Source organism: Neoarius graeffei, chromosome 17 (genome assembly GCF_027579695.1).
Source record: "Neoarius graeffei isolate fNeoGra1 chromosome 17, fNeoGra1.pri, whole genome shotgun sequence".
Classification (NCBI taxonomy): Eukaryota; Metazoa; Chordata; class Actinopteri; order Siluriformes; family Ariidae; genus Neoarius; species Neoarius graeffei.
This window is the reverse complement of record NC_083585.1, coordinates 58,542,978-58,557,459: the sequence shown is the minus strand read 5'-3', so window position 1 is coordinate 58,557,459 and position 14,482 is coordinate 58,542,978.

The window sequence follows — 14,482 nt, the reverse complement described above, 5'->3', positions numbered from 1 at the left end:
CTTCGTTTGCACGTGATGTCATCACTAATTGCGCATTAGGCTTTGAACCGGAAGTGGGCCGTGTTCAAATCTCGCACAGTGCACATTTACTATCAAAGATATCCTCGAGAGGTTATTACGCTCAAGAATTCCTTTGGTTTCTTCGCTATGCCGACTCTTTGTGCTGTAACTGGATGCGAGCACAACTCTATTTGAGACAAGGGGACTTGTAAGTTCTTTAGAATTCCAGCAATTATAAATAATCAAGGAGAAAAAAACAAGAGAGTTGTCCATGGAGGGAGCGTAGACGTCAATGGCTGTCCAACATAAACCGGGCTGATCTCAGCAATGAGAAAGCAAAAACCACAACATGAGTCTGGAGTGAACATTTTATCAATAGTAAGCGCGACACACTAGCTATTAGAGAAAGAAAAATCACAATACATAAGAAATATTGGATCATTTAATAGCCTAGTTGTGCAGAAACTAGCCATGATCATCGAGCGTGTGAGCCGACAATCAAAGGCTTCTACGATTATTTCATTTTAAAAAGAGCTGAATATCATTTTTGATCCACGCTGCTTTTATTTTACTTTTTCTTTCCATTAGGGAAACCAGCTGATCTATACAATTTAACAGATCCAGACTGGGCTCCGGCACAAAATATAGGCCACAACAAAATCAAAGATGGTACTAAAGCAGTAGCTCAAAATGCGAGGCTTACAGAGCGCAGAAAGAAACACAAAATTATTGAAGAATCGTTCCAAACGGTCACAGAGTTAATCGGACAAGCTTCATGTAAATCCACAACCTCAAAGACTGCAGCCTCCTCGCCCAGTGAGGGCTCTAATAGAACTAAATTTGTTCTATAGTGTGTTAGATACCTGTCTTTTGAAGCAGTCAAAATGATTGCTTGTAAAATAGATTTGAGAAATGACTACAAGCTTGTAAATGTAACTCCTCTTTACCTTCCAGTCTGTACTCTTCGCGCTGTGTATTTTACCACTGTGTGTATTTATGTACCGGTATATTGTATATCCTCCAACATGGCAACATGGTGCTGTGGGAGACGGCTGCCTCTCCAGTAGCTCTGTAGTTTTTAGCTTTTTAAACCTCTTTTTTTTCCCTCTTCGCTTTTTAACTTTTTGTTTTACGAAGACATCGTTTTTCTTCATATCCCATGGATATTTTTAACTTTAACAAGCAACCAAGAGCCAGTTTTCTCGCTTATTCAAGAGAGGAGTTGCTGGCCCTGAAAACAATGGGATGAGCCAGGATACGACATCCCATCCTGGCGGAGCTGAGGAAGAGGCCCAGGGGCTGCAAAGCTGGGGCTAAGCTAAAGGCTAGGCTAGTGGACAACCAGTGGCGCTGCAAACCATCCATTCCCTCTGTTATTATGGGGAATGTGAACTCGCTGCCAAACAAGGTCAACGAGCTACCCACACTGAACAACCAGCGGATTTACCGGGAGAGCAGCTTGTTTATCCATACGGATACATGGCTAACCCACCTTGTACCAGATGCTAATGTGGACCTGCAGGGATTCACTGCTGTGAGAGCTGACAGAGACACTAAAGCATGTGGGAAAAGCAAACGTGGGAGACTCATCATCTATGTGAACAACTGCTGGTGTAACCCGGGACACATCTCCGTAAGGACAGTTTTATGTCCTGTGAGGACATAGCAGGGCTGACACACTGTCTGACGGATTACCTCAACTTCTGTGCAGACGTGGTCTCCCCCGCTAAGACTGTACGATGTTACCCTAATAAGAAGCCATGGGTAACACAGGAAGTCAAAGCTGTCCTCAACAGGAAGAAGGCTGCCTTCAGAAGCAGGGACAGGGAGATGATGAAAGCAGCACAGCAGGAGGTGAAACGCTGCATGAGGGAAGCTAAGGACAGCTACAGGAGAAAGGTGGAGCAGAAGCTGAAGGAGAACAACATGAGGGAGGTCTGGGAAGGTGTGAAAACCATCACAGGCCACAACACAAAGACCAGAGTTGTAGGGGGGACAGTGGAGAGGGCGAACGAGCTGAATGACTTTCATCCGGTTCAACCAGTCTACGTTCCCCCCAACCTCCCCCTCACTGCAGCCATCTCTCCTTCTTCCCTCAATACACCTCCCCCCAGCCATTGCAGCAGCCCCCTCCTCCTCCTCCTCCCCTTCCTTAACACAGACTCCTCCATGCATCACTGCAGACCAGGTTAGAGGTCAACTGAGGAAGCTTCACCCCAGGAAAGCAGCAGGCCCGGACAAGGTGTGTCCTCGACTATTGAAGACTTGCGGTGCTGAACTGGGTGAACCACTTCAATGCATCTTCAACCTCAGCCTGCAGCTGGGGAGAGTGCCCACCCTCTGGAAGACATGTATCGTTCCAGTTCCTAAGAAGAACTGGCCCAGAGAGCTGAATGACTTCCAACCGGTGGCACTCACTTCACATCTGATGAAGATGTTGAAGCAGCTTTTCCTCAGCCTCCTCAGACCCCAGGTGCAACATGCCCAGGACTGTCTGCAGTTTGCGTACCGGGCAGGTGTTGGTGTGGAAGACGCCATCCTCTACCTGCTACACCAAGCCCACTTGCATCTGGATAAGGGAACTGGTACAGTGAGGATCCTCTTTTTGGACTTCGCGAGTGCCTTCAACACCATCCAGCCCCTTATGCTTCAGGACAAACTGAACAGGATGTGAGTGGAACCCTGCCTGGTCACCTGGATCTCCAGTTACCTCACCGACAGGCCGCAGTATGCCAGGCTGAAGGATATCACGTCTGACACTGTGATTAGCAGCACCGGAGCAGCCCAGGGCACGGTGCTGGCCCCTCTTCTCTTCACCCTGTACACCGCGGACTTCTGCTACAACTCGGAGATGCGTCACATTCAGAAGTTCGCCGATGACACAGCCATAGTGGGGTGTATCAGGAACTACAAAGAGGAGGAGTATAGGAGCCTGGTGGGGGACATTGCCATTTGGTGCAATAGGAACCATCTGCAGCTCAACACCTCAAAGACCAAGGGGCTAGTTATTGACTTTAGGAGGTCCAGACCAAGGTCACGACCAGTTCTGATCGAGGGAGTCAAGGTGGAGGCTGTGGATTCCTACAAGTACCTCAGGCTGTGGCTGGACAGAAAGCTGGATTGGACTTGCAACACCAACCACCTGTACAGGAAAGTACAGAGCAGGCTGTACTTCCTGAGGAGGCTGCAGTCCTTTAACATCTGCAGGAAACTCCTGTGGATGTTCTATCAGTCTGTGGTTGCCAGTGTCCTGTTTTACACCGTGGTGTGCTGGGGGGCAGCACATCCAAGAAGGACACATCCAGGCTGGACAAACTGATCAGGCAGGCCGGCTCTGTGGTCGGCATGAAGCTGGACTCTATGGTGATGGTGGCAGAGAAGAGGACTATGGACAAACTACTGAACATCATGGACAATGCTAGTCACCCTCTGCATACCGTCATCAGCAACCAGAGGAGCCTGTTCAGTGACAGAATGCTCCTTCCCAAGTGCAGGACTAACAGACTTAAAAACTCCTTTGTCCCTCACGCCATCAGACTGTACAACTCCTCTCTGGGGGGACTGAGGTACCTTCCTGGTACCAATCTAAAGGTGATTATTTTCCTGTAACAGCATGTCCCGAAGTGTGTAATTCCTCTTCTACCACACAATTCACCAACAAGTGCAATTTATTTATTTATTTTTTTTGAACAACATGTTTTACTTTTATCCCGTTATAGCTACATTTAATGCTGCGGAACGTCGGTGACACAAGTTACTTCCTGTTCTCAGTCATGTTAAAGCAGTTATAAACAGTCGTTCCATCATCAGCTTCTCTTTTCTCTATAATAATAATAATAATAATAATAATAATAATAACAACAAACCTGGGTGGCACGGTGGTGTAGTGGTCCGGGTTCGAGCCCCGTGGCCGGCGAGGGCCTTTCTGTGCGGAGTTTGCATGTTCTCCCCGTGTCCGCGTGGGTTTCCTCCGGGTGCTCCGGTTTCCCCCACAGTCCAAAGACATGCAGGTTAGGTTAACTGGTGACTCTAAATTGAGCGTAGGTGTGAATGTGAGTGTGAATGGTTGTGTGTCTATGTGTCAGCCCTGTGGTGACCTGGCGACTTGTCCAGGGTGTACCCCGCCTTTCGCCCGTAGTCAGCTGGGATAGGCTCCAGCTTGCCTGCGACCCTGTAGAACAGGATAAAGCGGCTAGAGATAATGAGATGAGATGAGACAACAAACCCAACACTCAGCTTGTCATGTTACCAAGAAACCGCAAATCGCAAATGCTTCTTGTCGCGTTTTAAAGCTACGCCTTTTCCTCTGACCGTAACGAAGCTCTGACACTGGAGACTCCTTCCATAAAAGTTAAAAGTCCCGCCCTGTGAATGAGCTGTTACTATAGAAATGATAATGTATTGAACGAGTGCATGAATGTAAACCTGTGATTTGAATTGCAGCTGGAAATGCTGTCAGAGCTGCTGTTAATAAAAAATGAATCAACGCCTTCTGACTAATCAGAATCCGGAACTCAGCAAGCGCATAAACCAACAAGTGTGAAACCTGGAACAGGAAGTGTGTCGTTTCCGTACCAGGGTCCCAGCTGTCCATCACATGTGCATAATCATGCTGCACATATGGAGAACCACTTTAGTGTGTGTGTGTGTGTGTTCACCAGTGTCAGTAAATCACGTTGTAGTTTATTGGCTATTTTGGGTGGTATTTTCATAAACCAGTCTAATCCCTGCCCCTTACACCAGGGAATTCCTCTCCCGCATCCCGAAATGCAATTTCACCACAGAATGCTAATATCGTCCATCGCTGGAGGGATTTATTTTTATGGTCCAAAACTAATTTAGTTCCACATGTACTAAATATGTATGATGAAAATGATATATCGTTATGCTTTGAGTAATTTATGAGCCAAGCCTATAAAATGAATTTTAAAATAAAGTCGTTTGTTTAAACGCCCCAACCCCCCTGCACTATTTACTCGCTTGATAGAACAATACATTACCATAAATATTGATATGCTGACATTTAATATTTTAATATCACCAGTTTAAGACTCAATAAAGATGGTGGTGTTGAAAGTTAGTGGAAAGATAAAGCCGCAATTCTTAAGCATTTTTTGAGCACCAGAGTCTTTGTTATTCATCGGCACTGACACTTTTGCCTCTTCTTCTTCTTCTTCTTCACATCAAAATTTGTGGACAAAATTAATTTCAAATATGTATTTGAAAGGTTAGATTGTGTGGGAAATGATTAAAAAAACACAACAACCTAATGACAGGACATCTATGGCTTAAAAACTTTTTTTAATCTATCTATCTATCTATCTATCTATCTATCTATCTATCTATCTATCTATCTATCTATCTATCTATCTATTTGTGAGACAGCAATTCTGTTGGACTATGCCACCCTTCTTTCTTTCTTAATTGTTATTACTGTAAGGTGGCAAGTTTGTGGCACTATGCAACCCTTTTTTTTGTTTCTTATTTATTTGCTTATTACTTTGAAAATCGGAGAGTTTTGCAAGTATGTTGATCTGTCCGTTTGGCCGTTTGTTTGTTAGTGCTCTAGCATCGTCATTTCTTGACCAAACTTCACCAAAATGCACAGGACAACTCAATAGGGTCACACAAAGACATTAATATTTGGTGGCTCAAGGTCAAGGTCTCCAAGGTCACATTTTGTAAAAACACCTAATCAGCCATTACTTCCGTTTCTTTCTGATTTTCGCAAATATCATGCTCTGTATGACTTTTCATGTGTTTGTTCTCTAATGGATATTTATAACTCCCGCCTCACCCGCAAAGCCATCAGGATTGCAGGTGACCCCACCCACCCATCTCACAGCCTCTTCAGCCTGCTGCCGTCGGGGAGGAGACTGCGGAGTCTCCGGGCCAAAACCAGCAGGCTCAAGAACAGTTTCTTTCACCAGGCGGTCAGGAGGCTCAACTCCCTCCCTGTTCTGCCCCTCCTCCCCCCTCTGCCCCCTGCCACAGATTCTGCTCGCACACCCCCCTGCCCCCCCCTTCAGCATCTGACATGTCATCCTCACAGTTCCCACCCCCAACACACACACACACACACATACATCTCATCGTTCATTAACACACTGAACTCAGGGACCGCACATCTCACTTTACCTCGCTCATTTGCACTATTCCGTACTACCTCACCTTAACAGCTGTTAGTTTGTTTATACTGCTTATTTCATGTTTCATGTTTCCTCAAGTGAGCGGCACGGTGGTGTAGTGGTTAGCACTGTCGCCTCACAGCAAGAAGGTCCGGGTTCGAGCCCCGTGGCCGGCGAGGGCCTTTCTGTGTGGAGTTTGCATTTTCTCCCCGTGTCCGCGTGGGTTTCCTCGGGGTGCTCCGGTTTTCCCCACAGTCCAAAGACATGCAGGTTAGGTTAACTGGTGACTCTAAATTGACCGTGAGTGTGAATGGTTGTCTGTGTCTATGTGTCAGCCCTGTGATGACCTGGCGACTTGTCCAGGGTGTACCCCGCCTTTCGCCCGTAGTCAGCTGGGATAGGCTCCAGCTTGCCTGCGACCCTGTAGAACAGGATAAAGCAGCTAGAGATAATGAGATGAAATGAGATGTTTCCTCAAGTGCCCTTGACTGTTTGGTTATTTGAACCAATTTATGTGTGTGTGTGTGTGTGTGTGTGTGTATATATGTATGTATATTATGAGTGTTTAGTCTACGTCTAGTTCATATCTAGAGTGTTTATATTGTCTGTTTGAGTGTTTAGTCTGTGTGTAGTTCTTATCTAGTGTTTACACTGTTTATATTGTCTGAGTGTTTAGTCTATGTCTAGTTCCTATCTAGAGTGTTTATACTGTTTATATTGTTGTTGTTGTTGTTTTTTTTCAATTATTCTATTTTTATTTATTGCATTGCCTGTTTGCACCGTGGGTCAGAGAGGACTGAAATTTCATCTGTGCTGTATGTCAAGCATGTATAGCATATCTGACAATAAAGTTGACTTGACTTTTTTTGTTGGTTATTATGAAGCAGCAATTCTGTGGCACTATGCCCCCCCCCCGTATCACTTATTTATTTGTTAATTAATTACTGTGTGGTGGCAATTCTATGGTACTATGTCCTCCTTTTTTTTCGATCTCCAATATATTATTATTATTATTATTATTATTATTATTATTATTATTATTATTATTGTATTTTTTCCCTGGACCTACCAGGTTTTTAATTTTTTCCACTAAATAAATAAATAAACAAACAAACTATCAACAACCCTCCCTATGTCTCTTGAAACTACGAACGCTACTTCTGTTCTTCTTCCTCTTCTTCTTCTTATTATTATTACTGCAAATCAAAGGGTGTGATAATAATACATGTTTAGTGTGTGTGGTCTGAGGATTTAAAAAAAAAAAATTGTAGTACAACCCCGATTCCAAAAAACTTGGGACAAAGTACAAATTGTAAATAAACGGAATGCAATGATGTGGAAGTTTCAAAATTCCATATTTTATTCAGAATAGAACATGGATGACATATCAAATGTTTAAACTGAGAAAATGTATCATTTAAAGAGAAAAATTAGGTGATTTTAAATTTCATGACAACACCACATCTCAAAAAAGTTGGGACAAGGCCATGTTTACCACTGTGAGACATCCCCTTTTCTCTTTTCAACAGTCTGTAAACGTCTGGGGACTGAGGAGACAAGTTGCTCAAGTTTAGGGATAGGAATGTTAACCCATTCTTGTCTAATGTAGGATTCTAGTTGCTCAACTGTCTTAGGTCTTTTTTCTCGTATCTTCCGTGTTATGATGCGCCAAATGTTTTCTATGGGTGAAAGATCTGGACTGCAGGCTGGCCAGTTCAGTACCCGGACCCTTCTTCTACGCAGCCATGATGCTGTAATTGATGCAGTATGTGGTTTGGCATTGTCATGTTGGAAAATGCAAGGTCTTCCCTGAAAGAGACGTCGTCTGGATGGGAGCATATGTTGCTCTAGAACCTGGATATACCTTTCAGCATTGATGGTGTCTTTCCAGATGTGTAAGCTGCCCATGCCACACGCACTAATGCAACCCCATACCATCAGAGATGCAGGCTTCTGAACTGAGCGCTGATAACAACTCGGGTCGTCCTTCTCCTCTTTAGTCCGAATGACACGGCGTCCCTGATTTCCATAAAGAACTGCAAATTTTGATTCGTCTGACCACAGAACAGTTTTCCACTTTGCCACAGTCCATTTTAAATGAGCCTTGGCCCAGAGAAGACGTCTGCGCTTCTGGATCGTGTTTAGATACGGCTTCTTCTTTGAACTATAGAGTTTTAGCTGGCAACGGCGGATGGCACGGTGAATTGTGTTCACAGATAATGTTCTCTGGAAATATTCCTGAGCCCATTTTGTGATTTCCAATACAGAAGCATGCCTGTATGTGATGCAATGCCGTCTAAGGGCCCGAAGATCACGGGCACCCAGTATGGTTTTCCGGCCTTGACACTTACGCACAGAGATTCTTCCAGATTCTCTGAATCTTTTGATGATATTATGCACTGTAGATGATGATATGTTCAAACTCTTTGCAATTTTACACTGTCGAACTCACGGGCGATTGCTCTAAGACAACGAGGGAGGCTCAGCCTCCTCTAAAAATGACGAACATCGTGTAGGATGAATTGCGCTAGGCTTATGTTATAGCCAACCTTATAACATTGCTATTTCAGATCCAGAATCATAGAAATATATGTGCTCAACCCAACTACAGTGTGAAATCATTCCGTTATAACTTTCCCCAGTTCGCCTAAAGTGTGCGTGAGTTTTTCCCCCTCGTGACAGCGCGATGCAGCCCAGCCTCAGTGGACTTCAATGGCATTTGGGAGCTATGCGCTTTTTAATATCAAAATGCAAGACGATTATTGGACAAATACTGCGAAAACGCCCGCCCCACGGACTCCCAGCCTCACAGTGGGAGGGACATGGCAAAGCTTTCCGCGAGGAGACTGGTGATTGGTGAAAGCGGCCAGATATTTTCTTTGATTGACAGCTCGTTTCAAATATAGACAGGCAGCGGTGAATTTCAGTTCAGTCCCCTGTGGATTCGCAAGTGCTGTGGTGTATTGTAAGAGATCGGCTTACATTTCGATTTCATTCATTACATACGGTTTCCACCAGCTTTTTTATTTTGTATATATATTCATTGTAAATAAAGTGTAAATATAGTGTTGTCAAGTTTGCTATCTTAGTTCCAGAAATGTCATTTATTTGAGTGACTGAACTTGAAATTGAGGGGGCTAGTCAGCTAGCAAGAAAGCTGCGCACGGATGCCAAGCATTGCTGATTTAATTTTGGCGAAGCCATTTGCCAGTCTTCCTTTCGAGGAAAAAATTTAAATTAAAGAGCAGGGTAGACCAGCACCTCAAACTGACTTGGTGAAAAAGGTAGGGAATAATACTCATTCCTTTCAGCTCTCCTGGTATGAGAAAGTGAATTGGCTAACAGCAAGTGACCCACATCAACAACAGTAAATAGGCTACTTTAGTCATATGTCATGGATGGACCAAAAATATAGAATCTATTTAAAATGTTTATGCTGAGTATATTATATTGGAATATATATTTCTCTGGATATGAATTAAATACCGCTACAATTTGGAAAACATTTTTAAACAAAAACACAGCCGAGAACATTTCACACTACAGACCTGGATTAAAAGTGAAGGGTTATCTAAATTGTCAATAAAACATTTCTCAGTCAAAATAAGTAAAATATAGGGAAAGTGTCATTGAATGAAATGTGTGGCACCCAGCTCTATGTTTGGCTCCCCAAGGTCAGCGCTTGTGCCGATTCCAGAACACTCTGCTGTTACTGCTGAGGTTCCTGACAAAGAGCTGCTTTCAATAATGATCAATTTTTAAACAACATGCCACAATTTTAAAATATAAAATGTTAAAATATACCCCCCCCCAACACCACCATCATGTATATTGGACAGTAGGCTAATGGGCCAAAAGAACCTGTTATTTCACAGTTTGTGACGCTGCCAACAATCAGCCAGATCAGAGGCAAGAGTATGGGCAAAATTGATGTGTTTTTTCTTTTAAAATCTGGAAATATCGTAACCGACCAGCCTCCCCTGTTTGAAAGACTACCAGCCGCCACTGGTCGAACTCCTTTCTGATATTGCTCCACTATTTGTCGGTGCAGAATTAGGGGGATTGGTGATCCTCTTTCCATCTTTACTTCTGAGAGCCGCTGCCACTCCAAGATGCTCTTTTTATACCCAGTCATGTTAATGACCTATTGCCAATTGACCTAATGAGTTGCAATTTGGTCCTCCAGCTGTTCCTTTTTTGTCCCTTTAACTTTTCCAGCCTCTTATTGCCCCTGTCCCAACTTTTTTGAGATGTGTTGCTGTCATGAAATTTCAAATGAGCCAATATTTGGCATGAAATTTCAAAATGTCTCACTTTCGACATTTGATATGTTGTCTATGTTCTATTGTGAATACAATATCAGTTTTTGAGATTTGTAAATTATTGCATTCCGTTTTTATTTACAATTTGTACTTTTCCCAACTTTTTTGGAATCGGGGTTGTACAAATACAGTTGTGGTCAGAAGTTTACATACAGTGACGTGAATGTCATCTTGGATATGAATGTCATGGCAATGTTTGGGCTTTCAGTCAGTTCTTTGAACTGTTCTTTTTCTGTGGCAGAATGATTGTACAGCATACAGCTTTAATTAAAAAAAAAAATTAACACTAGAATTTGGTGCACAAGTTTTAATTTTCTTTGGGTTTTCTGAAATCAACACAGGGTCAAAATTATACATACAGGGTCAAAAATATACATACAGCACATCTAATATTTGGGTAAAATGTCTCTTCGCAAGATTCACCTTGACCAAACATTTTTGTTTACCATGAACAAGCTTCTGGCAGAATTCTGGTTGGATATTTTACGACTCTTCAGGGTAGAATTGGTAGAGTTCTATCTATCTATCTATCTATCTATCTATCTATCTATCTATCTATCTATCTATCTATCTATCTATCTATCTATCTATCTATCTATCTATCTATCTATCGAATGAATGAATGAATGAATGAATGAATTCTTTCTTGGCATGGACTCAACTTATAAGCACGGTCCATATATTTTCAATAGGGTTGAAATCAGGACTTGTTTTAAGCTTAATATTAGCCTGCTTTATCCTCCACAACCAGCTCTGATGTGTGTTTGGGTTCATTGTCCTCTTGTAACTCCCAAGTCATGTTCAAGTTTCTGATGGTTTATGCTGAAGAATTCTGAAGTAGTCCTCCTTCTTCATTATTCCACCCACTTTGTGCAATGAACCAGTTCCACTGGCAGCAAAACAGTCCCAGAGCATGATGATCCTACCACCACCACCAGCTGGTACAGTGTCCCTCTGTACATGGTGGTCATTGTGGCCAAACAACTCAATCTTTGTCTCATCTGATCACACAGCTTTCCTCCAGAAGGCTTTTTCTTTGTCCGTGTGGTCAGCTTCAAACTTTAAGTTTGAAAGTAATAATTTTGGAGCAGGGGGTTATTTCTTGGATAGCAGCCTCTTAGTCCATGGTGATCTGAACTGTAGACAGTGATCCATCAGCTTCCAGTTCATGGCAGGGCTGTGCCATGGTGGTTCCCAGGTTGTTCCTGACCATCCAAACCAATTTCCTTTCAGCTGAGGGTGACAGTTTGGGTTTTCTTGAAGCAAAGTGGCTTGTCAAAGTGACTACACCTCACAATAACTTGGATACAATAGTTTGAACTGATCTTGGAATTTGCAGTAGTTTAGAAATGGCTCCAAAAGACATTCCGGAGTTGTGTATATCTGCGATCCTCTTTCTCAGATCTGCTCTGAGCTCCTTGAACTTTCCTATTGTATTGTGTGTTGGTCAATCCAATGAGTGCTGTAAACAAACCCTTTTTATGAAGGCATAGAGAAGCTACCAGCTGTAGTCAATCATGATCACTAACAGGAAGTTAAGAGGCCTTGGCGTTGGTAAGATAAGAGACATTTTTGAAGTTTCAGCACTTCTGAATTAATAATCTAAGTGAGCATATGTATATTTTTGACCCTGTGTTGATTTCAGAAAACCCAAAGAAAATTAAAACTTGTGCACCAAATTCTAGTGTTTTTTTTTAATTAAAGCTGTATGCTGTACAATCATTCTGCCACAGAAAAAGAACAGTTCAAAGAAATTACTGAAAGCCCAAATATTGCCATGACATTCATATCCAAGATGACATTCATGTCACTGTATGTAAACTTCAGATCACAACTGTACAGTATATGCCTAGTGAAAATACATTTATTTATTTATTATTGAATTGATTGACATTACATTCCGCTGTATCTCACGGGTTTAATAGTGTTTTCCAAATTCTCCTATAATAGAGATATTTTTGTGCAGTAAATACTCAGGGTGTGTCTCCATTTCGTCTTCCTCTGCTTTCATGCTACTGGAGAAAGTGATAAAATTTCAACTTGGATTAAAGTGATGAGCTCAAGTTTCATCCAGCCTGAAGTCATGCTTTGAGCTGTGAGGACTTCAGAAGATTTGGCTAATCCCACACTGAAGTGTCCAAATAAACCCCACCTCACCCTCGACTGTGTGCTGCTTGCGTATGCTAATGCGCTAATGCCACTCTCCTCCATCGCCACGCCATCCTATTTTACCTAATCACATTCTGTGCCACTTCAGAAGGATGCTTGATGTGTGTCATGAAGGCCTTAAAGCTCACATACCAACGCACGGTTCCAACCAACATCTCCCACAATCCCACGGTGATGATGATGAGGATAGGGACGATGATGTCCTGAGGCTCAGTGCCATCAACCCAGAGTCTGTTTATCTGTGTTAATAAAGCAGACTTTCTCATGGTTTGTGAAGTGAATGCAGCCCACTGAAATCTGATCTTTTTTCATAAAAAATTTCACTCTGCATTCAGAGCAGCTCATAAAAAAAAAAATTCAGAGGAAATGTAAATTAACTCGTTTGTTTGTGGGACTGTTATCTTGGTACAAAATTCAATATAGTGACCTACAAACATGAACTAATTCATTGTGAACTGAACTTTGAGCGCACACATGGTAAGTGTGAACTTGCACAACACTGAACTTGCATCATTCCAAACTCAGACTTCTCATTTCTACTTCCGAGTGAAGACGAGTGGAGCTGTAACCTCTTCCACAGTTCATGTTGGGAAAATTAAATGCTCCTTGTGACTGAAGCTGGAATACCATGCTAAATGTTAGTCAAATAGCATATTAGTCTTATGAAAGATAAAAAAAAACAGTATAGGAGAAAAAGAAGAAGGATGAGGAGGAGAGAAAGAAGAAGGATGAGGAGGAGAGGAAGCAGAAGAAGAAAGGATGAGGAGGAGAGGAAGCAGAAGAAGAGAAGGATGAGGAGGAATAAGAGGAGGAAGAGAAGAGAAAGAAGAAGGAGGAGGAGAAGAAGGAGGAGGAGGAGAGGAAGAAGAAGGAGGAGGAGCGGGAGAAGGAGGAGGAGGAGCAGGAGGAGAGGAAGAAGAAGAAGAAGAAGAAGAAGAAGGGGAGAAGAAGAATGAGGAGGAGAGGAAGCAGAAGAAGAGAAGGATGAGGAGGAGAGGAAGGAGAAGAAGGAGGAGGAGAAGAAGAAGGAGGAGGAACAGGAGGATGAGGAGGAGGAGAAGAAGGAGGAGGAGAGGAAGAAGGGGAAGAAGAAGAGGCAGGAGGAGCAGGCAGAGAGGAAGGAGAAGAAGAAGGAGGAGGAGGAGGAGGAGCAGGAGGAGAGGAAGAAGAAGAAGAGGCAGGAGGAGAGGAAGATGAAGAACAAAAAGAAGGAGGAGGAGAGGAAGAAGGAGGAGGAGCAGGAGGAGAGGAAGAAGCAGAAGAATGTCACCCTTGTGGTCAAAGTTGGTAAGACATGATGATCAGCCACCTGGCAATTTTGCTTTTTTCTGTTCACCTGTTAAACAAGGTCCAATATTTTACTTATTTTACTATACTGTCATTATCTATCTATCTATCTATCTATCTATCTATCTATCTATCTATCTATCTATCTATCTATCTATCTATCTAACAAAACAGCAGAAATGTGTTTTTCATTATCTTACAGCATTGACTATCATTTTGATCATAAGCTCCTTATTTTATTAATAAAATATTTATAAAATGATAATTAACAGTCAATATGACTCAAACAAATGAACAAATGAAATAAATAATTTGCATGTGAGAATAAATAAACAAGTCCCAGCTTTAACTCTAAGTCTGTCATCAAGTGAAACATTAACTGAATCACAATTGATTAAACCATGAAACCCTTGAACCGATCTCCACCCGGCGACCTGAGCACCGATCTACACACGTGACCTTTTTCTAGAAATTCCGTGTTTTTCCGAGTCATACGGTATAAATTCCCCTCACACGCACTTTCTCTGACTCAGAGATAGCTCAGTTCGTTCATATTCAGCTTTGTATTTAAGCGTG